The sequence below is a fragment of the Papio anubis genome, chromosome 1, assembly GCF_008728515.1.
Source record: "Papio anubis isolate 15944 chromosome 1, Panubis1.0, whole genome shotgun sequence".
Lineage (NCBI taxonomy): Eukaryota > Metazoa > Chordata > Mammalia > Primates > Cercopithecidae > Papio > Papio anubis.
The window spans coordinates 56254923-56280889 of record NC_044976.1 but is presented as its reverse complement, the minus strand read 5'-3'; the positions used below and the strand labels follow the sequence as shown (position 1 = coordinate 56280889).

The following is a 25967-nucleotide window of genomic DNA, read 5'->3' as shown; positions in this document are numbered from 1 at the left end:
GTCCAGCAATAATACTGTTAATAACAGTAAATGCTATTCTATACAGTATTTCTATAATCTGTGCATAAATAGTATTATTGTGATAAGAACTTTACATCTATATAATAATCCTATAAGGTGAGTACTCTTATTGTCCCCATTGTACAGATGAGGAAACTGAGGCACAGAGGGCTAAGAAACATGCTGTAGGGCCCCAGCAATTAAATGGCAGAGCTAGAACTTGAACTCTGGCTCCAGAATGTATGCTCTTCAACCCTTTCCTGTACATTGGGCAGTGATATTGTTTTCTGTACATGTGGTCCCACCACCAGAAATCGCTCACTTCTGCAAGGCTAAATTGTACCCATCTACAATGCCAAGATTAAATGCCACCTGCTTTGTGAAACTACTTGGCTTCCTCTACATTCAAGATGTAAATTCATTGGTTCATTCAGCAAACATGAAATGATAGTGATTATAGCTTATTCATTCATCTACTCCAGTACAAGGTTTTTTCAAGTTCTTTCGGTGTTACCATGCTAAGTGCTGTGGCTGTGATGATGAATAAGGAGCAAGCAGACCCTGTTCTCACCCTACTCATTTTTTAAAAAATAACAAGACAATAAAATATATATAGAGAGAGCTTTATGCATGTAAATATTGATATCTCAGTAATATTTCTATATCTCTATGTTTGTCTATCAGTTGATTAATAGATATTAAGGATTTTTTCAGTCAATTCCTCCTGCCTGTTCATATGATCAAGTTAACCTCCTTAGCTTGACACCTAAGACCCTTCATGATCTGGCCTTAGATTCCTTTACTTAGGAATCTTATCTCAGATTCCTCTACAGTCTCCATCTGGAGACTGAACACTCTAGAGTCCTAATACACATAAGTCAGAACAAGGGGCTCAGTTCTTGCCACCTGTTCTCTAACCATCCACTCCGGATGTAGTCTTCCAGAAAGTGTTTACTCATTGGAAACTATCCAGGCCCAATCACACCATCCTGCTTTGGCTCAGTCTTTTTCTCTACTTCAAGTTCCCTTTTTATGCTTCCCATTTCACATTTCTTCTTTTCCAACCCTTTCCAAACATCAAGTCCAGGTTTAAACATGCCTTCTCTGTGGAATACCCAAAATCATCTTCTTATTCACATTCCCATCAGTGAGGAATTAATCAATCCTTCCTTTGGGCTCCACAACGCTGACCATACCCCTCTGGTACAGCACCACCTCCAAACCCAAGGCCAGCTGTCCGTTACATGTTGTTCTCCCAATGGGTACTGTGGACCCCTTGAAGATGAGAAATGGGCCCTCTTTCTGGCTGCATTCAGAGAACCGAGCACAGTGACCAGTAGGTAGCTATCTTAGTCCATTTGAGTTGCTGTAACAAAATACCAAAACTTAATGGCTTATAAACAACAGAAATTTATTTCTCACAGTTCTAAAGGCTGGGAATTCCAAGATCAAGGCTTCAGCAGATTTGGTGTCTGATGAGTGTCTACTTCCTGGTTCATAGATATACCTCTCACTGTGTCTTCACATGGGAGAAGGGATGAGGGGTCTCTTTGGGGCCTCTTCTTATAAGGGCATTAATTCTATTCATAAGGGCTCCACTCCCATGAGCTAATTATGTCCCAAAGTCCCTGCCTCTTAATACCATCACATTGGAAATTAGGTTTTAACATATGAGTTTGGGGGAAACATATACATTCAGATCATAGGAGTGCTAGACTTATATTATTTAACTATTAATAATAATGACTTTTAAAATATTTGATTGCCATCCGCATCTGGCATTCTGATAAGCATTTCATTTATTTCATTTTATCATAAGAATCTTTTGATATAGATTATGATATATACTATTGTTAACTCCATTTTACAGATGAGGAAGCCAAGGCTTAGAAACTATGCAATACCTGCTCCAAGTCACAGTCCCCTAAATAGCAGAATCTGACTGGATACCCTACACTTTGGTGTCTGTTGAATGAACAAATGAACTTACACCTTTAGCAGAGAGAAAGGAAGTAATCTAGGAGAGCTGTCACTCCTATAGTGTACATACTTTTATACACACATACCCATACATAACCTAAGTTATGTAATTCCATTCCTGAATATGGAAAAGGAAACCACAGAAGGATTCTATAAAATTCTGATAAAAAAGGCCACCGGTTGCAAGCTGCATATTTTCATTTTTTTTTTATAGAAGTTGTCTTTGTGTTTAGGTGAAGCTATTGACAAACCTAGAGCAAAACTGTCTTTTAGATGCTTGTAAGCTAGAAGGGTTAGACGTGGAGTCCGTAAAACCTGTTTGGATCTCAGCTTTGCCATGGTTTCTATGTGACCTTGAGCAAGACACTTAACCTCTCTGAAGTTTAGCATAGTGATTGATCTGCGGGTTCTACAATCTGATGACCTGGTTTAAACAACCCAGCACTAAGCTTACTAGCTGTGTGATCTTTGGAAAGATAATTTCTCTGTGCTTCAGTTTTCCCATTTGTAAAATGGGTACAATACAGTAATAATATTTGCCTCATATGATTGATCTGCTAATCAAATAAATCAATTCACTTGAAGGATTTAAAACAGCACCTGATACCCATGAAACTATTATTACCTCTTAGATAGTTATATCTATTTCAGGGGAATGTTGTGAGAAGCAATGAGTAATATATTTTTGACACACTAAGCCTTCTGAAGGCTTTGACCCAGAACTAGCACAGCAACTCTTCCAACACATTCCATTGGTGAGACCCACAGGGCCAGCCAGGACTCAGGGGCTGTGGAAGGAACTAAGCATAGGTGTAAAGGCAGGTGGTGTGGCTCACCAGGGGCCACGAGGGAGCAGATTCCCACAACATCAGAAGACATAATTTGGGCTGTGGATCTAGGTCAGGGTCAATGCGTGGAATGCAGGCAAAGGAGCTCTCAGCAATGTCACCCATCAACATTCATATATTCTACTCACAGAAGAACCCTCAGGCCTCCACTCAGAATCTGTTTCTCATTTTCTACAAAATTCTAACCAAGCATAGTCGATGCTTTCTAAGGCCACAAGAAACCAGAAGAATGCTTGAGAGATAAAACTGATTCTACAGAGAGGTGCTGTGGCAACAAAAAAAGGGTGAAAAGTGACAAAAAACAAAATGTAAAAAACTATAAGATGAAAAAAATCTTAAAATGAAGAACAAATGAGGGCACTTGAAACACAGACCACCCTACACACAAAGGTGTATACTTCCCACAGATGACATTTCTGTCATCAGATGTTAGATGGAGAATACACACCCTTATCTTTCCAGTCCCTTCATTGGTCTTGAAGGGGAGGAGGGTGATATTGCTGCTGCTCCTCCAAAGAGGGAGGGATCCCGGTATATCTCGTTCACAAGGAAAGCCCATTGCTGGCACTTTTAGGTGCTTTATGATTGTCTGTTAAAGCTATTGTCAGCCATTTATTGAATGGTGTACTGTTTTTGGGTGCTATACTAAATACTTTTCAAATATCATGAGAGTCTGCTTTGCAACTGATAAATTCTCCCTGCCAATGTCAACTCTTTCATCTTTATTAGGATCACCCTCTTTTACAGATGAGAAAATGGAGACTTGGCAAGATGTGAGTTTGTCTAATTGTCCAATTGGGATACAAACTGATATGGTTCTGTCTCCTAGTCCAGTGTCCTTTTTCTGTTCCCCATTCATTCCAGATTATAGTAAATTCTGTCCAAATTATTTACTCATTTAGCACATTTACTAAGTATGTGCTGTACACCTAGCAGACTGTGGGACCAGCCTCTGCCTCATCATGCTCAGTTATTTTGCTCTTACTAGGTACTGTGCATTCTTATATGCATAATATAAATTCATTTTTCACAACAGCTATTTGAGTTAATTACTCCTGCCCATATTGCAGATGAGAAAACTAAGCTCAGAGAAGTTAAGCGAATTTTCCAAGACCCTGTAGTGGAAAGTGCTAGAGCTGAGATTCCAGCTCTAGCACTAATGTATGCCTAAGTCCATTATCTTTCCACCCATCATATCACAATGCTTCCTCCATCATTCTCCAATAAAATGGCTTCTCAGTTTTACTCCAGCCATCTCCCTATTATGCTGGCCCCATAACTCTATCCAGCCCCAAGTGCAGAGCCTAGAATGAGACTGAAGATGTGTTGGCACTCACAGGCAGCACCAGAGTTTTCCACAGCAAACACCTAGACATACACATAGTTCTAGGCTAACATTTACTGAGGGGCCTAATATTTAATGTATGCCTCCTGTATGTACCTGGCCTTGCATATGCCACTTAGGTATTATACATTTCATCCTCATATCAAACTTGCAAGGTAGGTATGATTGCCCCCATTATACAGAGGAGGAAACAGAGGCTCAGAGAGGGCATTTTTCCAAAACTCATCCAATTTTCCTGACTCCAATACATTGTCCAGTCCTCCAGACAGCTTCAGAAAGGGTTTGAATCCCACAGAACATATTCTGGGAAGAACTTCATTGAAAGAGATGCAGCCTAAGCTGCACCTTGGAAAACTTCTCATGCAGCCAGGATAAGTATATTGAGAGCCAGTGAGCATGTTATGATAGTTATGATTAGGTTTCCATGTACTTCTCAAATCAGATGTGTAAATATAATCAAGAGCATTTCTCTTTGCAGCACAGACCTCCAACAGACTCTACCCAGCATCCTAGTTCGGAGAGAAGTAATAAATTAGCTCTAATTAGCTTTCCCACATGCTGAAGCAAGTTTCCCTTGTCACCACTTTGCAAACAGGAAAGAGGGAGGCTCCACTGGACTTCTACGGAGTGTGGTCCGTGGTGGTTAGGAGGGTAGCAGGCCTAGTTGGCAAGTGATTTTGACTTCTATTACCTTGTGTGGCTGTGGACAAGCCATTTTTACCCTCTGGCCTTCATTTTTTCCTTAAGTAAAATGAGGAGCTCAGAGTAGGCTTCTTCTCCTCTTGCACAGAAAGAGTCCATGACTCTACTGTCCTGGAGAATTTTCCAGCTTGAAGTGTCAACTTTGTTTGTGCATATGAATAGAGTAATTGAGTACCTACTATTTATCAGGCATTGACCCTGAAACTGGAGATACAAGGGTGAACATTAACTTGACTTTGTCTGTAGGAAACTTCCATTCCAAAGTGAGAATAATAATAACAGCTACTCCTTCCTACATGCCAGGAACTTAGCCATGGTCATTAAATACATAATCTCATTTAATCTCTGCAGCTAATGTTTGTTACCTGCATTTTACCCATGAGGAAATACTCTCAGAGAGGAAGGATAAGTCACTTTTCCTTAGTTTTACTGGCAGTAAAGGATGGAACTGTAATTCTAATTCAGTCTGATCTCTTATCTACTAGATTATATTACCTTTCCCAGAAAGAGTTGGATATCATAAAAGAAACAGAGACAACAAGTCTTAGGGAGGCCAGGGGATAATGAGATGTATTCCATGTGGGTGATCAGGGATGGCTTTGGTTAAGACGGTGTTTAAACAGAACCTTGAAGGAAAAAAATCTTGAAGGCATCAAGATGCCTTCTGAATACATGAAGATGGAAGAAGAAAAACAGTTTAGGTGGAAGAGTGAAGACACAGAGGCAAGAAAGGAAATCACTGGGCACCAATAAGGAAGAGTGTGTTGTATAGAGGAAGCCTAGCAGAACATGAGCCTGGGCTGTATGCTACATTCATTCAAAGGGCATAAAATACCTACTATGTGTCAGGCACAGTGATAGCCTCTGGGAATAACACTGAGAACAATACAGAGCCCACATCCTCAAGGAACTCAATACTCTACTGCAGTGGTTCTCAACTGGGGGCAATTTTGCCCCCCAGCTGACCTTTGGAAATGTCTAGAGATAGTTTTGTTTGTGCTGTAAAATATCCTAAAATACACAGGACAGTTCTCCACATCACATAATTGTCTGTCCTAAAAGGTCAGTAACTTCAATGGAATGACAAGACCAGGCCAGCTCATGGGGAATTTTGTTAGCCAGACTGAAGAATATGCCCATGCCTTTTTCGGATCAGATGGCCTCTGGCAACCAAAACAGCAGAAGTGACAACAGGAGAATCTTTCCATTGCAAATGAGCTCCTAGCACAAAAGAAATCAGTCTAGTTGCTTGAGCAATTTTGTTACAGGCCTGGGACACCCTGAAAATGCTCTTCTACCACCCCTGGTTCAAAAGCACACAGTGCTTATAAGAATATACGGCCCACCAAAAGGAAATGTCAGATGGCTTCTTCCTTATTAATCAAATTAATAGTGCCTCTGCAGAAATTCTGCACAGCTGAGGAATTTATTACAAATTACCTAATCACTTGGTTCTCCCATGAAAAGTAAATAGACTGAACCATGCCTAGCCCTCTCATCCTGAGTATTTCAGTGTACCAGAGCTGGGCTGGAGCCTAGCTACTCAGTTAAGCAGTATTTACTGGACCTAGCTAGTGAGTATTCAGTGGAACTTAACTGCATTTGAAAATGCAAGTCCACTTTTCATGGTTATCTCAAGCACAGCTGGTGCCATTCTGCTTTTCTAATGCTGGTTAAGAGTAAAACAGGGATTCATTTGTGGCTGTGAGGAGACTTCAGATGCCAGTCCAAGGAAGAAAAGATAATGACCAGGGCACTCTGCAGCATCCCAGAAAGGGCACTTGATTTGCAATCTGGCATGCTTGTTTGGCTATCACCTCTGTCCTTACCTGTGCAAACTTGGACAAGCCATTCACTTAGCCTCTCTGAACCTCAGTATCTTTATCTAGAAAAATGGAGAGCCCTGGAATGATTCAGATTAATTGTGGAGAGGCAATGTAGCCACACCTAGCACAAAGCAAGCACTCAGCAAATTGCAGATGATGATGTCGTTTCGTTCTCCCACCCAGATCTGGCTGCAGAGATGTGGGCTGTGGCAAAAAATGAGGATCTGATGTTACAGTTTAGTTACCTTTTTGTCTATTAAGAGAAGAAGAAAAGGGAAATTCCTTGTAGACTAGAAGCTTCTTAGCAATTCGTACAGTTCAGGCAATGTCTCTGGGTCCAGGCAGAGGCTGGCAAGTGAGTTCTTGACATATTGGATAGGAAGAAAAATCAATTAAAAGGGCTTTTCAGTGAATGAGGGGTGGCAAACGCCAGGGTTAATCCCAAAGGGAGACTCATATTTCCATAAGAGGCGAGGCCTTCCCTTTAACCTGTTGGCACCACGAGTTGGAGTTTTCCGGGGTAAAGTCCATTACTGGCAATGGGCGTGCCGTGTGTGATTAATGACGGTGGTTACGGGCCGGTTAGCAGCGGAGAGCTCCATCCATCTCACTTCATGGAAGCATCACACACCATTTATTGTCTGCAGGCAGAATGTGTTCCTTTGCAATTAGGTAAATGCCTTCTTTCTGAGTAGGCATGGTGATTCCTGCATTAGTGCCCCCATGCCTCCGCCTGACATCCAACAGAAAGGCAAAGGCTGAGAGAGCCCAAGAGGAAATAGGTAGTGACCATGTCCAGTGCTATTTCATGACTTCAAATAAACTTGGCCCAGGAGCTTTCACCTGCTCTCAGATCCCTTCTTTCAAGGGGACATTTGGCCCAGGGAATTCATAAATATGATGGCTTTAAAGTCCATTCAAGGGAAAGAAGGAAGGGCACAGCATGTTAAGCACAAACCTGTGCTCATTTTCTGCTATTAAAAGAAAGCCTTCAAAACTAATCTTTAAAAAATAACACCTGTCATTTGTGGAGTGCTTCCTCTGTGCAGACACTGTGCTGCCCTCATAAGAGCTCTGGAAGGCATGCCCGAATCATCTCCATTTACAGTCAGGGCAACTGAGGTGTCAAAAAGAAAAATAACTTCCTCTAGGTTAGATGGCTGGAAAACACTATGCTGAGCCCCACAGTCCTGCTCTAGAATTGTACTCTTCACTAAGGTGCTGTACTGAAATTCTGTCTCCATAGAAGCACGTGAACCAGCACACAAAGAATGACAAACTACAGATACATGGTCTTTAAGAAAACCCACCACACAAGAGGAAACAGAGAGCATTAATTTACCCCATAGTTATTTATTGAAAATCCACTATGGTCAGACATCGTGCTAAGTTCTGGGGATGTAAGTGAATAGGAGAGGTGGTCTGGGAGTTCACGCCGTACCTGTGAAGAGGAACGGTAACAGTAACAACAGTGACAGCTGCTATTAGGTTGGTGCAAAAGTAATTGTGGTTTTTGGCGTTAATGTACAGCTAATACTATACTAATTATTTTGTGTACATTATTGCATTTAGTCTTCATAATCAATGAAGAATGAGTCATAATTATCCATATTTTACAAATGAAGAAATAGTGGCAAGAAAAGTTTGTGTCCCCACAAAATTCATGTTTTGAAATCCTCTGCTCTCATGAATGGGATCAGTGCCCCTATAAAAGAGACCACAGGGATCTAGCTGGCTCCCTCCACCATGTGAGGACACAGCTAGAAGGCACCATCTTTGAAACAGAAAGCTAGCTATCACCAAACACCAAATCTGCTGGCACCTTAATTTTGGATTTCCCAGACCCCAGAATTATAAAAAATATTCTGCTGTTTACAAGTCACCCAGTGTATGGCATTTTGTTATAGCAGCCCATAAGGAGTAAGAAAGTTTAAATAACCTGGCCAAGTTTATACAGCCAGTAGGTAGTAGATCTATACTTTGAATTCACACAGTCTAAACTCTAACTTGTGCTTTTAAAATACTGAACAAATAATTACAAATGTGTTGAGATTTGCTAAGAGTACGGCGGCGAGCAGATGGGGATAGTGAGGTGATGATGAGCATTTAGAACAGGAGGGACAAGTGCAGCCTTGGGGGAAGAGGAGAGAGCCAATAATGAAGAGGTGGGAGAGTTTATCATGCCCAGTGAACCTGAAGTGCACACCATGTTTGAGACATAAAGGCCAGTGTTGCTGGAATGTTGACACCAAGAATGGCATGATTTGAAGTTGGGTGTGGGGGTCAGGGAGACCAACATATTTAGGGCCCAGTGGGCTGTGTTAAATTTCATCATATGGACCTTAAGCAAGAGAGGGAGGGGCTATGCCAGAAATAGCTAATTATCCACCAAAAAGTTGTGATCTTCATTCTATGAAGTGCGGTTGTCCCTAGGGGCAGCTGTCTCAACAAGGACTGCCTTTTCTGGCTCCTCCCTTGTTTCCCGAGTGCATGCACATGTTTATTTCTTGCCAAGGAATGTGAATGGATGTGACATGTGTTGTTCCAAGGCTGGGGTTTTGAAGAGGCAGATACGACTTTTCTGGGTTCTTTTTACATTTCTACTCCCTGGAAGGAGACATCTGTGAGCCCCTAGGTGATGACCAAGCCACAAGGTGAAAGGAGCCTGCCTGGTTCCCTGAGTCACCATTTGGCACACACCTCCATGGGCACGGTATTTATTTGTGAACAAGAAGTAAACTTCTACAGGGTTAAACCGCTGTCATACTGAGGTTTATTGTTACAGTACCTAGCATTAGGATATCTAATTACAGGGACTTCTTTGGTATTCTAAATATATCTTTATAAAGTTCGTTCATGGTTTACAAAACATTGTTTCATTTTGAATAAACAAGGAGGGGCTGGGTAGAGTGGTTCATGCCTGTAATCCCAGCATTTTGGGATGCTGAGGCGGGAGGATCACTTGAGCCCAGGAGTTCGAAACCAGTCTGGGCAACATAGTGAGACCCTGTGTCTATAATAAAAATAAATAAATAAATAAAAATTATTTTTAAAATAAGGAAGGAATTAGATACAGTGCACAAACTGTGAGGTTAAGTAACTTACCCGCAATCATACTGCTGGAGTCTTCACAAACCCATGCACCCTCAGTGGATACGCATGAGCTCAGGATCAAAAGTCAAACAGTTCTGGTAGATTTGAGGCTCTTCCTCAGCTAATTATTCCTGTGATTTTTCAGCAACTTATGTAGTTTCTCTCAATTTCTTTAGCTATAAAATGAGAATGACGCTAGCACTTGTCTTACGAGGTTGCTCTAAGCATTAAAGCTCATAGTCAAGATCTTGGGGCATAGAGAAAGTTTAGTAAGATGAAGAAATTATGTTATTGTTATCACTGCACCATTATGGAAGGACTTACTTTAGACTCCCACCACTACCCCCATTTCCTAATAGGCCTTGCATTTCTCCTCCAGAAGGGAGTCATCTTCCCCAACATCCACATGGCACATGCTTGATTCACTCAGGTTCCTATTCAAATTGCTCTTCAGAGGACATTTCACAGACTACCCAATGTCAAATAGGCCCCTGCCTTGCCACCCCCTGCTTACTCTGCTCTCCTTTTTCTTCCTAGCACACATCACCTCCTGATATTGTAGAGTTTTCATGTACATATTAATGTCCCAGCTCATTCCACTAGAATGGGAGCACTTGGACAGCAGAGATTTTATCTCTTGTTCAGAGCTGTATCTCTGGCATCTAGAATAGTGTCTGGTATAAAGTAGGAGACCAATATACATTTGATGAGTGAATAAAGGAATAAATGATGATTGTATAACATGTGAGCTATGTTCCAGGTCCTATATTAACTTCAGTTCTTACTGTTTCTTTTTCTTTGGTGATGCCCTAGTGGATCATTCATCAATCCAAAACTTGTGTGCAAATTTTATTCTTTTTCTCCTCTTTAAATGCAACCCACTCCACCTCCAAGATCTCTTGTTTCTAATACGCTTCCGTAACACCTCTGTTCCTGAGACAGGAGATCTGTAGCCTTCCCAGAGTGGGTGACGGGCCCTGGCCTCAGTGCCCAGCCATTCCCTGTGGCATTCATCACCAACACTGTAGAACACACACACTTTCACACCACCCAAGTTGTCAAAGCCTACAGATTAGAATTATTGCTCAGTAAACTTGACTGGACTACAGGGCCATCTTGCTATATGATCACGTTTCCACCAAGATTTTTAAGTTCTGTTGGGATATATTTGATGTATAATAAACTGTATATATTTGAAGTATATAATTCGATGAGTCTTGATACATGTATGCACCTGTGAAACCATCACTACATTTAAAATAATACATATATCCATCATAGCCCAAAGTTTTCTTATGTTCCTTTATAATCTAACCCTCCTTATACATCCCCCATACACACACAACCCCCATACCCAGGCAACCACTGGTTTACTTTCTGCCACTCCAGTTAGTTTTCATTTTCTAACACTTTATAGAAATTGAATCATACAGTATAAAATATTTGGGTTCTTTCTCTCAGCATAGTCATTATGATTTATATCCACATTGTCAAATGTATTAATAGTTCCTTTTCATTCCTATTTAGTACTTAATTGTATGGATATACTATAGTGAGTTTGTCCACTCACCTGTTGGACACTTGGAAATTTTCTACTTTTTAGCAATTACCACAAAGCTGCTACGGTGATTTGTGCACAAGTCTTTGTGTGGGCATATATTGTAATTTTCCTTGGATAAATACCTGGAAGTGGGATTGTTGGTTTGCATGATAGGTCTATTTTTAACTTTTTACAAAGTTACTGAACTCATTTCCAAAGAATTTTTAGCATTTTACACTCCTTCCAGCAGTGTGAGAGTCTCAGTGTCCCTGTTTCTTGCCAACACCTGGTTAGTCTGATTAATTTTAGTCAGTTTAGTAGGTTGTAGTGGTATCTCATTATGCTTTAGCTTGTAACTTCCTAATAATAAATAAGTGATTTTCAGCATCTTTGAATGTATTTGTCATTTTTATCTCTCCTTTGGTAGAATTCACATTTTTAAGGAGTTATCTTATTTTAGAGTTGTAAGAATATCTAAAAATATTTTGATAATCCAGAGAGAAGTTCTTTGTCAGATAAATCTATTTCAAATATTTTCTTCCAGACTGTGCCTCGCCTTTTCAATTTCCTTTCCAAGTCCCCTGAGCGGAGCAGTTTTGTTTCATTCTCCCTTCATATTCCTAGAAACAAGAACAAGAACATTGAAAATGTTATGTAATTTCAGTTCAATGATGAGAAAAGCTCTAACTTGAAATACTTCATAGCCACGCACATAAAAGGTGACTGTTTCGTCAATTTACCAATCTGCAAAATCAAGATAATACTATCTATTTCATGAGGCTGTCAGAATGAATAATAGTGAATAAATTACCCAGACCCATGCTTAGCATACAGTACTATTTCAGTAAGTATTAGCTTGCTTTTATTCTGTAATCTTAGGGAACAGAAGTGAGACCAAAGGGTAGAAATCTTAAAGATTCTGATCGTTTGAATTTAGTGAATTATTTTCCATTGCAGTCCAGTTAATGAAATAAAATAGGTACCCATAGAAGCTGCTGAGCTTCCCATCACTAGGAGCATTTAAGTAGAGAAAACATAACCATGTGAGCAGGTTATAGAAGAGATTTTTGCTACCTTGCGAGAAATACTGGACTTCTCGTGTGTCTCCTATTCCTAAAAATGGTTTGGTTCTTGGTAGGAGATAATAATGACAATAGCATATCTTCATATTTAATACATATTATATTATATATAATACATATTATAAAATATCATATGATACGTATATGCTATGATATGTTATATATAATACTAGTAATTATTGATGATATAATATTGGGTGAAGTACTTAAAAACTATTCTATTATTTAATCATAACGACCCTTTGAGGTAGAGGTAAATATTAGTTCTATTTAATAGATTAGAAAAATGAGCTCAGAGGTATTAGATACCTTCCCTAATAGTACATGGCCTGGAAAAGGAGGGCCTTGAATGCAGGTTGGCAATGGATTGAATGTTTCTGTCCTTGTAGAATTCATATGTTTAAATCTTAATCCCAGCATAATGGTATTTAGAGGCGGGGCCTTTGCCAGGTAATTAGGTCTTGAGGGTGGAGCCCTCATGACTGGGATTAGCACCCTTGTAAGAAAAGGCTAGACAGCTAGCTGCAATGCGTAACCCAGAAGGGGGCCCTTATCAGAATCTGACCATGCTAGCACCCTGATCTCAGGCTTCCAGCCTCCTGAATTGTAAGAAATACATTTCTCTTGTATGTAAGCCATCCAGTTTATGGTACTTTGTTATAGCAAGCAAGAAGGTACCATAAACTAAGACAAGGTCTGTCTGAGTAAAGTCCATGCTTACAACCCAGGTGCCCTGTGGCCAGTGAGCCCCTGCTTACTCATAGCTATGGGCAAGTGTTGCGAAACAAACTTTTCTCCAACACCTGTGACTCTATATTCTCTCACCTGCCCCACCCTCGGCTATAGCGTGTCTCTGAGTCAGTGGGAATGAGTATTTAGGTCTTGGTCCACAGCTGCAGAATTCCACTGCTGTTGGCTCAACAGGTCACCCTGTGAAGTGGCCAAAAACCAAGGCTGCCATGCCTGAGGTCAGCTACCCAACTCACTCTCCACCTGGCACTACCAGCTGGATCTCAGCTTCTTGAAGAAATGACATTCACCATCTCCAGTTGGAATAGGTCTTCCCTGGGCTTTTCCTTCTGGCATATGGAGTGTTTATTTGTTTTGGAAGGCCTCAAAAGTGGCAGCTTTCTCATCACACAGCAGGATGGAATGTCCCCATTTGGTGCCTGTCCATCCAGCCCACAATATTTATGCTGTTATTGCAAAGCTGTTGGCCCCTTAGATCCTAATCATCCAAAGATACTTTTGTGGCTTCTTAAAAACCTAGGCCTGTTCTTCTGTAAGCAAGTGTCTGCCTCACTGCCATCCTGATTACCAGCTCCTGTTGGCAAAAGAACCATTATGATGTGAACCAGATTGTACCAAACAGACGTTACCTAGCAACCAGCGGGAGCCATCAGGATTCATCCTTGTGTTTCAAACACTGTGTGGAATTCCTTAAGCATCTTGGACACAGTGGAGACTAAAAGCATGCCATGAGGGAGCCTTAAGAGAATGGCTTTGGAGTCAGGCACACCCTTATGCAGTCTTGACTCTCAGTGACTACTGTGATCTTGGGCAAGTTACATAACTCTTCAAGCCTCAATTTCCTAACCTAGAAAATGGAGAACAATAATAGCACTTACTTCATACGAGTGTCTCAAATGTAATACATGATGGAAAGAATAATCTTTCATATTAAGTAGGCATTCAACAAATGTTAGTTCCCTTGAAAATACAATTTTTTTCTATGTGTTACATTTGTGAAAGACAAACCCAAGCATCCAAAGGACCAGGATCCAGTTACCCATATCCTATATTAGTAATTCACTGTGTCCTTAAGGAAGTCTCTTAACCTCTCTTTGGTTTATTTTCCTCATCTATACCATGGGGCAATAATAAGTGTTGTTCAGGAGCCCACATGAAATTAGGGATATGAAAAAGCTCTGAAGATCAGAATACAAATGCAAGAGGTGACCTAAGTCTATTGCTGGTAGTATTTTCACTTGAGAGGAAGTTAGCAACACTGGGAGACTTACTAGAGGTCTTTGTCTCATAATAGCTTTTACCTTCATCTAGGTATAGTCCTGGTATTCATATCGGTGCAAGAGATATTTGAAATACACTGAAGTCCATGTGTTCCTCACTCCCTTATTTTTTTCACTTCCATCTGTCTGTTGATTTCAGGAAATGTATTCCATCTCAGATACCAAGAGAACCCATTATCAGGAAAGATGAAAGGGTTTCAGGGGATGTAGTTAAACTAGTTAGTCTGGAAAAATTAAGGGGCAGAACTACCTAAAGGATGAATGAGAATTAGACAGCAGTGCACAAAGTTCTCAGATTTTGAAGTGAAGTAAAGATAGGTTCAAGTCCTCCTGGTCTACCACTTTCTAGCTCTGAGGACTTCTTAAGCCTCAGCCTTTTCATCTGTAAGATGGGCATATTACGATTTATTTTTGCAAGGTTCTTAAAAGGATGGGGGTTTTGGTGAATATAAAGTGCCTATTAAGGCATCTGGCACATAAACTATCTACAATATAAGATATATATTAAATAAAATATTAATAAGAGCAATAATAATAACATATATAGTCAGAGGGATACAGAGCCCAAACAAGAGGAAAAGTTCCAAAGGTTTGGTCTGAGCAGCAAATACGAATCACTAATAGGAAGTAAATGCAAAAGGTGAAGAGGCAGGGAGATGAGAAACGAGTCAGCAGGCAGATTGATGGAGACAAATAATTTGGGGTCTAGGTTAGGAAATAGGTTTAGGTTTTGCAGCCCCGGCTGAAAGGTACAAACCAGAACAGCCATCTTGGCCGCTTAGGGAAGTTCCGTCCTCATGCCTTTGTTTATACAGGCCGTCGCTTTTTCCTTCAGGACTCAAATGACAACCCCCTGCAGAAGTGCCTGATGGAAAATAGGTTGTTAGCAAGAGGAGAGGCCGGGATGCTCCGGGCACAGGGTTCTGACCAATGGCAAGTCTGCATTCCGCACTTGGAATCGCAACTCTGGAATGTCAGAGAGTGGGATTTCCCTGAAGAGTTGCCCATGTGACTAAGTACCCCTCGGGTTAGTGGAGTGAACTGTTTCCCCAACTTCAGTTTCTTTGTAATCAGGTAAAATCTCAGCACATCTAGAATGCCTTTTGACCATTGTCTCACTGACTTCTTACCTCAGGGAGCCCAATTTGAAGGAGTTGCTAGAAGCAAAGAGAGAGAGTTTGAAATGAATTCAGTCAGTTGTCAGCCAGACCTGTGGTAGGGGATATTTCCCTGCTTGGTGACTGTGCTGGCTCCCACAGCCACCCCCTAACAAGCACCTGGCCTGGCAGAGTTAGGAGGTGGAGTTCTGTGTCTGTTATTAATATCAGTGAGAATGCCTTTTTTTTTCCTGTTAAATCTGAGTACTAATTATCATCTCTTTATATCACAGACTTCAGGGAAATCACAGAGCAGACTAAGAACAATACTGCATATGGATGCCTTACTTTGCAACAAGCTGGCTCTAAGAAAATGGCGCAGCTCGTCTGTACAAACAGTTGTCTTTTCCCTGCCATTAAAGCAGGAAGGTGTTGAATTCATGATGGTAATGGACATTCTTTAACCTACCAAGAAAGCTAGGGCATGTTATTTTATCATATGGAGCTGTAATCTCCCAATAGTTTAAATAACGATGGTGAACAGATAATTACTAAGGTTCTCTTAGATTCTAAAAGAATTATACTCTTCCAAGTGAAATAATTGCCAACTAGAATCAAATGGGTGAGTCAGTGGTAGAGCTTGACACTTCCACAGAAGGAACCCAGGTTCAACTCCTGAGTAATACAGTATGTTTCAGTGGCCTGCCTGGTTTTTGAAAAGTAACATAATTAAGAGTTAATAGACTTAGGATCTTGATCTGGTTCTGTCACTATTAGCTGTGTGTCAGTGAGTGAGTCACTTCCCCTCTCTAGGCTTCAGGGTTTTTTTTTTTTTTTTCTTTTTTAATTTTAAAAATAAAAACCTTGAACCAGATCACTTCTAAGGTCTTTTTTTGTTTTTGTTTTTGGCATGAACAGTCTATGATTCCGTACTGATAAAACTGCAATACTTTAAAAATACTTACATTTTGACTACAATCTTCACTTTGTCACATCTTAAACACTTCTCTATAAAGCCTAAGCCTAACCTCTAACACAGTACCTGATGCACAGCTAGTACTTAGTAAATGGTAGATGGTTGAATGGATAACTCCTGCCTATATCCATCTTATATTTTCCACTTGTGGCAACTTTCTAACTGTGTGACCATTGACAAACTGCTTACTGTGTATAGCTCAGATTCATCATCTGTAAAATAGAGGTAATAATAGTACCTGTCTCATAGAGTTGTTACAAGGATAAAATGAGTTCTTACATGTAAAGTATCTATAGCAGGGCCTGGCACACAGAAAGCTCTTTGTAAGTCTTAGCTATCATCCCCATCCCCATCATCATCATCATCATTACCATCATCTCTACTCACTCTATTATTCTTCATACTTGTACATTGTCTTCAGAATCATCTCCAGATGCCTGTGTCATTTAGTCATTCAGAGATTACTTCCTTTCACTTTTGATGGTTAATCCTCTTTTGCCATATTAAAAATCAACCTAGCACTTTTTCTCAGAACTTTGGGAAGTGAGTTTTTCCTTGTCTAACAATGCCCATTTGTCTTTTTTGTTTCTCTCAAATTATTTTAAACTGCCGTATCACATAGTTACTTTACTTCCAAGTGTCTCACTTCTTCTATAGTCTTACCAACTTCTTTCTTTGGCTTAAACAAAGCCCTTCATTGCATCTTCTCATTTCTGAGAGATACCACTAGCAATACCAGTGAACACTTGCCAAAGATGCTTGGGTTTCAGCTGAGTGGGAGTCTCATCAGATATCTGCACAGGTCATGATCATCATGGCGGCATCCTTTTAATCAGTGAAAGTGTACTTATTGAGCATCTTATGTGTGCCAGGCTCTTTTCTAGGTGCTAATAATTTCAGACCCTGAGTGTATCATTCACATCCCCACAGGTCCAGCCATCTGTTGAACACATCCCCATTGAGACCCTTCTGTTAGAAGTATAATCTTTATTTACTTATTTATTTATTTAGAGATGGAGGCTCACTCTGCTGCCCAGGCTGGAGTGCAGTGGCACAATTTCAGCTCACTGCAGCCTCTACCTCCCAGGTTCAAGTGATTCTCGTGCCTCAGCCTCCCATGTAGCTGGGATTACAGGTGTGCACCACCCCTGTAATTTTTGTATTTTTAGTAGAGATATGATTTCATCATGTCGGCCAGGCTGGTCTCAAACTCCTGACCTACAGTGACCTGCTTGCCTTGGCCTCCCAAAGTGCTGGGATTACAAGTGTGAGCCACCATGCCTGGCCCAATCATCACTTTTTGTATGTAAACTTTTCATATGTACAGTAACTAGTTTTACTGGCAGTTGCTTGATGCTAGAAATAAAAAGCTGTGTGCAGCACACTTGTTTTCCTTGAATAGCAGATCTATACAAGGATTGTAGCCCATCATGGTAAGGGCTCTAATAGAGGTACAGTGGCTAAAAGAAGCATCCTGCTTCTCTGAGGCTACCTTTCTTAATCTGTAAGGTGGGCATGACCTTACTCACGTCCTCAGACTCTTGTGAAGCAATCCTCCAGCTTCTTCTCTTCTCTAGCTACACTTGCTCTCCAGGGGCTTCAACCAGTCCCGGGGCTCTGGATACCACCTCTCTGCTGATGAGTCCCAGGCAGTAGCAGCTCAGACCCAAGTCTTGGTAATTATTCTCTACTCCTATCTTTCTTTCACATCGTATATTTACCTGACAGCAAATCCTCCCAACTCTATCATTAGAATATATTCTGATTCTTCCCTCCTCACATCCCATCTACTCTCATCCAAGCTAGCATCTTGCCTCCTGGGACCTTTTCAGCAGCCTCTTAGGTCTCTATGCATCCATCCTTGTCAACCTGCAGTTGGTCGTCTCCAGAGCAGTCAAAGTAATATTTTCAAACTAAAGTCAGATCATGTCACTCCCCTTCTCGACCTCCTGTGGTCTCCATATTGTGCTTAGAACCCAAAGTGCTGTGCAGGCCCTAAAAGACCATCATGGTCTGGCCTCTACCTACCACTTTTCTTCTTGTTCACTCTGAGCTACTGATTTCCTTATTCATCTTCGAATGTGCTGCCTCAGATGTGAAGACCTTTTCCCTCTTCCTCCGTTGCTTTGCCTCCAGGTAGTTGTATGGCCCACCCTTCATTTCATTTCAGTCTCTGTCCCTATGTCCCTATATCAAAGACCCCTTTTTTAATACCCCAACCTGAAGTAGCACCATCACTGTGTTCTACAAACTCACCTTCTTTAGTACTCTTCATCACATCTATCTTTGCCATCCATTATAAGAGTTGTTTATTAATTTGTTTATGAAATGACCCTCACCTAGAATGCCAGCTCCATGGGGGCAGGGATGTTGTCAGCTTTGTTCACTTCTGTGTCCTCGGGGATATGGCCTAGGGTGGGCACTCAACAAGTATTTTTTGAATGAGTAAATGAATGAATGAGGATTAAATAAGATCATATTTGGAAAACACCAAGTATCAAGTGTTAAGTTTGAGAATTGATTACTTCTTGCTACCACTACCTCACCGCACCCCACCCCATACCCCCTCAGCCTCCCCCAGCTCTGCAGAAGGTGCTGTGCACTCATAGATGTCCTCATAGCCTTCTTTCTTTCAGGTGAGCAATTAATCAAAATCCAGTCTCCTGCTGTTCCTTTTCTCAAGCTCATTCATTCTGAAATACACTGTCCTTCTGTGTTAGCAAGGCCAGGATATTTATTCCTGTGAGTTAAAAAGAAAAAAAAAGAAAAACTACAGAAAATGTAGTGACCATTTCATTTTACAATGAATTGATAAGTTATTAGTTTTTCTTTCATTTACTTTGTCTGTCTCTGGTATCATAACCGCCCTATCCAATCTTCCCCAGATCTCCCAACACATAAATCTTCTGCTCTCACCCATTAATGGAGCTCAGCACATTCACTCCTGTGCCAAGTTGAGTCTGCATATTAGAGATTGAGAAGCAACCAGACCACCAGTTTGCAAACATCTGACTGTTCCCAAGTGTGGTGAAAAGCGAAGGGCATTGGCAGCAGAGACTTGGGTTCAAATCCAAGATTATCATGTTCATGATCTTGGACAAATTGCTTACTGTCTAGGACCCTCTGTTTTATCATCTGTAAACGATCTTCCTTGGGGTTGTTATGAAGATTAGAATGAAGGATCATTCAAAAAGTGTGTTGCTCAGAGATTTGATGAATGCAAGTCTCGCCCCCTTCCCATGTTGGGCTCTTCCTCTTACAATGGTGACATTCATACTCCCCCTTTTTGCAGAAACAGACACATAAGCCCAGTAATGAGACCTTGAAGATATCCATTCCTCTTCCTATGCTCATTCATTCTGAAATATACTGTTTTTCTGTTTTAGTAGGGCTGTAGTATTTATTGATCTGAGCTAAAATGAAAAGAAAAAAGTCAAGAAAGTGTAATTACCCTTACTTTTTAGACACAGTAGTACACTGAGTAGTAATTATTTACTCGGTTTGTGGAAGTGTCACAGTCTTAAAGTCTCAAGAGTTCCAGTATCATTTGAATTTTTTTAACTTAAAAACTATTTCAAAAGAACAGTCTATTTTTGTAGAAACAGTGCAGTATTTGCAGCATAGAGGCATTGAATATTTACTCTATATATGTGTTGAATGATTAATGAATAAATAAATGAAATAATGAATGAATAAATGTGTAATACAAGCAAAAACAGAGCTGCTCTGGTAAAAACAGATGGGGAGGTCTCAGAAGCCTGTGTGCTGGGCCCTCCCTCAACCCAGAAAATAACCTTTGAAATGTGACAACCATAACCTTCTCACCTCTTGTAACACAGTCTGGGTACCATTAATCTGGCCCAATGCCATTCCTATTGCAGACATTTTTTTTTTCTACAGGGTTTTTGATGAGGTTATTATCTTGTTGCTTCTTGGGAAAAAAAATCAGTAAAGGGGACTCATTCTAGTTCTGGACAATTTGGAACTTTAAGAAATATTTCATATTGAGACAAAATTGATCCATTGATTATAGTTCACTTATTCATTAATTCATTTATTCATTCATTCATTTTATTCATTTTAAACACATGTTGAGCATCAATTCTGGGTCCTGCCTGAAGCTTCACTCTTAGCATATACCTTTCTTTTTCATTTTAAATGCATTTCTTCTTATGGTGTCACTCACTGAAGGTCAGTGTAGATTTATACTGAAGGTTTTCTTGAGGAAAGGGAGAATCACATAACAAAATATACAGCAAGAATTTCTTAAAATGGTTTTCCAAGTATTAAGCCTCTTGGACCTGTTCAGTATATCACCAACTTAGCTAACTACCTCCTCCTGTTAGCCACCTGGTTCTCTACCTTTCTTTCCCTGTTCATTTTCCTCCCAAATGACTTCTTTTTATTTTTTTCTCTTTCTTTTTATTATTTATTTATTTATTTATTTATTATTATTATTATACTTTAAGTTCTAGGGTACATGTGCATAACGTGCAGGTTTGTTACATATGTATACTTGTGCCATGTTGCTGTGCTGCACCCATCAACTCGTCAGCACCCATCAACTCGTCATTTACATCAGGTATAACTCCCAGTGCAATCCCTCCCCCCTCCCCCCTCCCCATGATAGGCCCTGGTGTGTGATGTTCCCCTTCCCGAGTCCAAGTGATCTCATTGTTCAGTTCCCACCTATAAGTGAGAACATGCGGTGTTTGGTTTTCTGTTCTTGTGATAGTTTGCTAAGAATGATGGTTTCCAGCTGCATCCATGTCCCTACAAAGGACACAAACTCATCCTTGTTTATGGCTGCATAGTATTCCATGGTGTATATGTGCCACATTTTCTTAATCCAGTCTGTCACTGATGGACATTTGGGTTGATTCCAAGTCTTTGCTATTGTGAATAGTGCCGCAATAAACATACGTGTGCATGTGTCTTTATAGCAGCATGATTTATAATCCTTTGGGTATATACCCAGTAATGGGATGGCTGGGTCATATGGTACATCTAGTTCTAGATCCTTGAGGAATCGCCATACTGTTTTCCATAATTTTTTTTTTTTTTTAATTTAAAGATCGCCCCAAGCCCTTTCCTATGTATTTTGGTCTAATAACCCTTTTCTAACCTTCTACTTAGAGCATCATCCTAACCACACAAAAGTTCTTCCTGGTGGCCTGCCCTTCTTAGAATGGGTGGGAAGAAAGAGATTGTAATTAATTACATGTTATTTTTAACCCTATGTGACAAATACATTATAATTAATTATACATTTTTAACTATATTTGACAAAAAAGAATAAACTGTGATCCCAGCCCTCCAGCAGTTAATTATCACACTTAGTGTAGTGGAAAAAATATTAGAATTCACTCATTCAACAGATATCTATTGAGCACAAACTATGTGTCCATCACTTTTCTAGGTCCTGAGGATACTGCTGTCACGAACAAAACAGTCAGCATTCTTTGCCCTCATAGAGTTTCCATTCTGCAGGAGGGAGATAGACTGATAGAAAAATAAATAAATAATAAGTGTCAGTGTGACAGATAATAATAAATGTAAATGAGAAACATAAAGCAGGGACAGATGCTGGGGCAGGAGGAGAGGTTGGGTTACCTTATTGCCCATAGAGCCACGTAGTGATTAAAATCTAGGACTGTGGGTTGGCCTGGATTCCTGGGCTTATCAGTGTGTGTGTGACATTATTCCTGAGGGTCTCAAGCAAGATGGCAGTGGTGAGATGTGGGGTGATGAGGAGGGGAGAAGTGAGGTTCATAGTTGAGAATCTCTGTTCTTCTGCCAGTGGTGATGTGGGCATTCACCACGGATGGTTCTCTCTGCATCCCAGAGCTCCTGGGATTCCTCCTGAATTTTCCCAGCAGAGGGAGGTGGGAAATATGTGGAGCTGTGGAAATACAGATGAGTGTTTGGAATGTAGGAAAGCTTTTGTACTTTTATACTTAGGTGCTATGAAGAATAGACAGTCATGTGAAAATGTGCCTGAACAAAGAATGGTATGAAAAATAGTAACAAACTGAGGGAGAACCAAGCAAGGCCTGACTGTCCAGGTTCTTCTTGGCCTCTCTGTGTGGCATTCCTTTCCCCTGGGGAACAAGGCAGGACACCTATCATATGAGAGTCTTCAGGTGAAAAGGGAAAAGGTCAGGGAATGACCCTTCTAGGTTTTATGCTTTGGGAGATAAATTCTAATTTATATGACCCAGCTCAGGGGAGAAAGAAGAGGAAGAGACAGGAGGGCCAGGGAAGGTCAGAAGGACCTTGTGCCTGAGACCCCCTCAGTCTCCTTCAGTTTGAAGTGCTCAGCATGCAAAGGTGCTATGCTTTGTGGTATTGTGTTCTGAGCCCCAAGGGAACAAAGAGGTGGAGAGAGGCAATTAGGAAAGACTCCTCAGCACAGGAGTTAGCCATTTGTGAATGACAGTGCAAAATGCATTCTGATGGCCAAAGGGAGCAGGAACCTAGGATGCAAAGTGAAATCAAGAGATACAACCAGAGAAACATAAGCTACTATCATGAAGGAACTTGCATGTCATGAGGGATTGGAGCTTTCACACCACCAGCACTGGGAGAACATCAGAAGTCAGAGAATGAAATGCCCAGATCTTCAGAAAGACTCTTCTAATATCTATGTTTTTCAGGCAAAATGTCACATAGGAAGAATAGAAATGCTTCTTCCAGGAGCAAGGGCAGAGGGGAGTAGGGAAGGAGATATGGAGACCTGCCCAGCCATCCAGTACAATCCCAGTACTCCTCTGCTCAGCAGTCCTGCAGCTATGCCAAGACTCCTCGGATAGCCTGAGGTCTTCTCTCCGCCAGACAGAACCTCCCAACTGGTAGAATCAGCCCACCTCAGAGGTGTGCTCTAGTATTTGGGGCTTTCATTGCTGGTTTGTGTCCTTTGTCTTCATTGTCCTATTGTCCTCTAGGCAGAAATCAACGTCAAAGTGAACAGGTGTTGCTAATGGTACTAGAGACTAAGAATCAGGAAACAACAACTTCAAGGCCAAAATAATAACATTTTAATTGGAAATCTACTGCAAAGAGACTAACCTATGTAGATATATGCAAATCCTATGCAAATACACATGTGGTCTTTCTAACTATTGTCAGAACCTCAATTTGACCCATGGGAATTCTTAATGGTAGATGCTAGCATTCAGCTGAGTCCAAGGGCTGTTGATGAACAATTCTAGGTTTTACCTATGTTTAAACCATAATTAAGAAATATATGGATGGCAACCTGAATTAATTAGCTTAACTGAATGTTGGAATTATGTGGGTCTTGAGAGAGCCTTGTCTCTGAAGCTAAGCTTTGGGGGGCTTGCAGGGGGTGGAAGGAAAACTAAACTTAAAAGCACCTAGCAGAAATGAAAAGGAATGGGCGAGGAGCCACTGGGAGCATTATTAAAGGGGAAAGATTCTTATCAGAGAGTTGAAAGAGGAATGCTTAAATTTCATGTCACGCACAGCTGTTCTAGGTCAGACCACTCAGTCAAATGGGAAAAAAATGATGTTGGAAGGCAAGATTATGAGAGATACGGAGGGGGAAGCAGGCATCTGAGTGTCAGAGTGTATCACATTGAATGTGCCGTCACATAAGATGGACGGGGTCCAGCCTGGCACTTGCAGGTCAGGCCATGGGGCCCCCTCCAGAGCCCGCAGGCCTCTCCACAGGACATGGGGAGGAGCCACAGAGACTAACGGTCAGGAGTAAAGGATTTCCCCTATGAGGTGTGTCTTGTCTTTTATTTCTTAGGCACTAATTTTGTAAGCTATCGAGTTATATAATAAATGGTTTCATTTTCTCAGTTAAAGAAAAGCAAACAAAACTACATTATCTGAAGTTAGGCAATCCTGAAGTTAAATCTCACCTCTGCTCCTTTTTACAGCATGTCCTGTCAGAGATGCTTTGCATCTCTGAGCCTCGCGTTCTTTACTGGTCAGAGTACAGATCAAATCTAATGTGAAGGTAGAAAGGCACTAAGCCACTTTGGTACTGATTAATCCTTACCTTATGTTTGTGTGTGGTCCTAGGATTTGTAAATGGTTGAGCTGAGGTGCAAATCGCAAGGCTTTGTTCCAAGCCTACATTCTTTCCATTAAAGCTTTCTGCTGTAAGACCCTCAGCCCATCTGTCCTGGTTCTCTCCTCTTCAGAGCAGCTTCTTGAGTTTCTGTCCAGAGGTGCTGTCTCCACTTCCTCCCCTCCCATTTTCTCCTGTGCAAGCCAGGTGTCCCCACCTATGTCAACAGAGACCTAGCTGTTGAGTCCAACCTTGCTGTCTGTATCTCTTAGCAGGACTATTGAGGCTCACTTCCCACATAAAATCTCTCCCTTGCACATCTGTGATAATGGACTAATGATAAGAATAAACCAGGATACAAAATTTGAATTATGCTTTCTATTTCATATTTTTTTCTTTTTTTTTTCTTTTTTTTTTTTTTGAGATGGAGTCTCGCTCTGTTGCCAGGCTAGAGTGCAGTGGTGTGATCTTGGTTCACTGCAACCTCTGCCTCCGGGGTTCAAGCAATTCTCCTGCCTCAGCCTCCCGAGTAGCTGGGACTACAGGCGAGCGCCACCACGCCCAGCTAATTTTTGTACTTTTAGTAGAGACGGGTTTCACCATGTTGGCCAGAATGGTCTTGATCTCTTGACCTCATGATTCGCCCACCTCGGCCTCCCAAAGTGCTGGGATTACAGACTGTACCCGGCCTCCATTTCATTTTTATAATTGTGTGCATGCACATACATGCACATCTCTATACAAAGGGAAAAGAAATTACTGTCAGGAAAAAAGCCAAAATGTGTCTAGGTGTTAATTCTGGGCATTGTTGGGATTTTTCAGACTGTACACAAAGGATATATTATTTTTAACTGGGAAAGATAAACATGGTTTTAAAAATGCTGCACGTGCTGGGCTAGGAAGTCCACTAACCTGGGTCTCAACCTGCTCCTTAACGCCTCAAGCCCTGTCCCTAGAGAATATCATTTTTCTAAAAGTGAGAAAGTTTATCAAATTCTGCTTGCCTCCTGCATCCTGAGACTCTGTGAATCATGCCTTCAACTTCCAGATCCTATTAGATCTGAAATTCTGAAATTCTCAAGGACTGGAGAGCCTTCCTTAGACATTGGCCTGTCTCTTTGCTTTATTTTGTTAGATTTCGCACTTCCTGGTTTGTATTTTCATTTACAAGGGTCTTGGTGTGGAGTTACTGCGGGCAATAAGGAGAGGCTGAAAGGTCCAGATGGAGAATAAGAAAGGCAGGCAGAGATAGAGGCCAAGGAGCAGACGGAGCAGCGCCTTCTTCATGCATTTGGTGTAGCAGTGAGGACCTCATACCTGACTCAGTGCTACTCTGGCCCGTCTGGCGTTTCTGCTGACCTTTTATAAACTTTCCTGGGGACGTAGTGCTCCAGGGCTGGTATTTCA

General features: G+C 41.0%; 1 protein-coding gene and 1 long non-coding RNA gene across 7 annotated transcripts in view; one reads left to right on the top strand and one right to left on the bottom strand.

The window, feature by feature from the left end:
* Positions 1-25967, top strand: part of DAB1 (DAB adaptor protein 1) — a 1241370-nt gene that overhangs the window by 375229 nt on the left and 840174 nt on the right. The gene's annotated exons all lie outside the window — the stretch shown is intronic.
* Positions 11713-13348, bottom strand: LOC103885518. Its single transcript, XR_004177078.1, has 2 exons — positions 13242-13348; positions 11713-11954 (listed from the first exon to the last, which is right to left on the bottom strand). It is a non-coding gene; the product is annotated as an uncharacterized LOC103885518 (long non-coding RNA).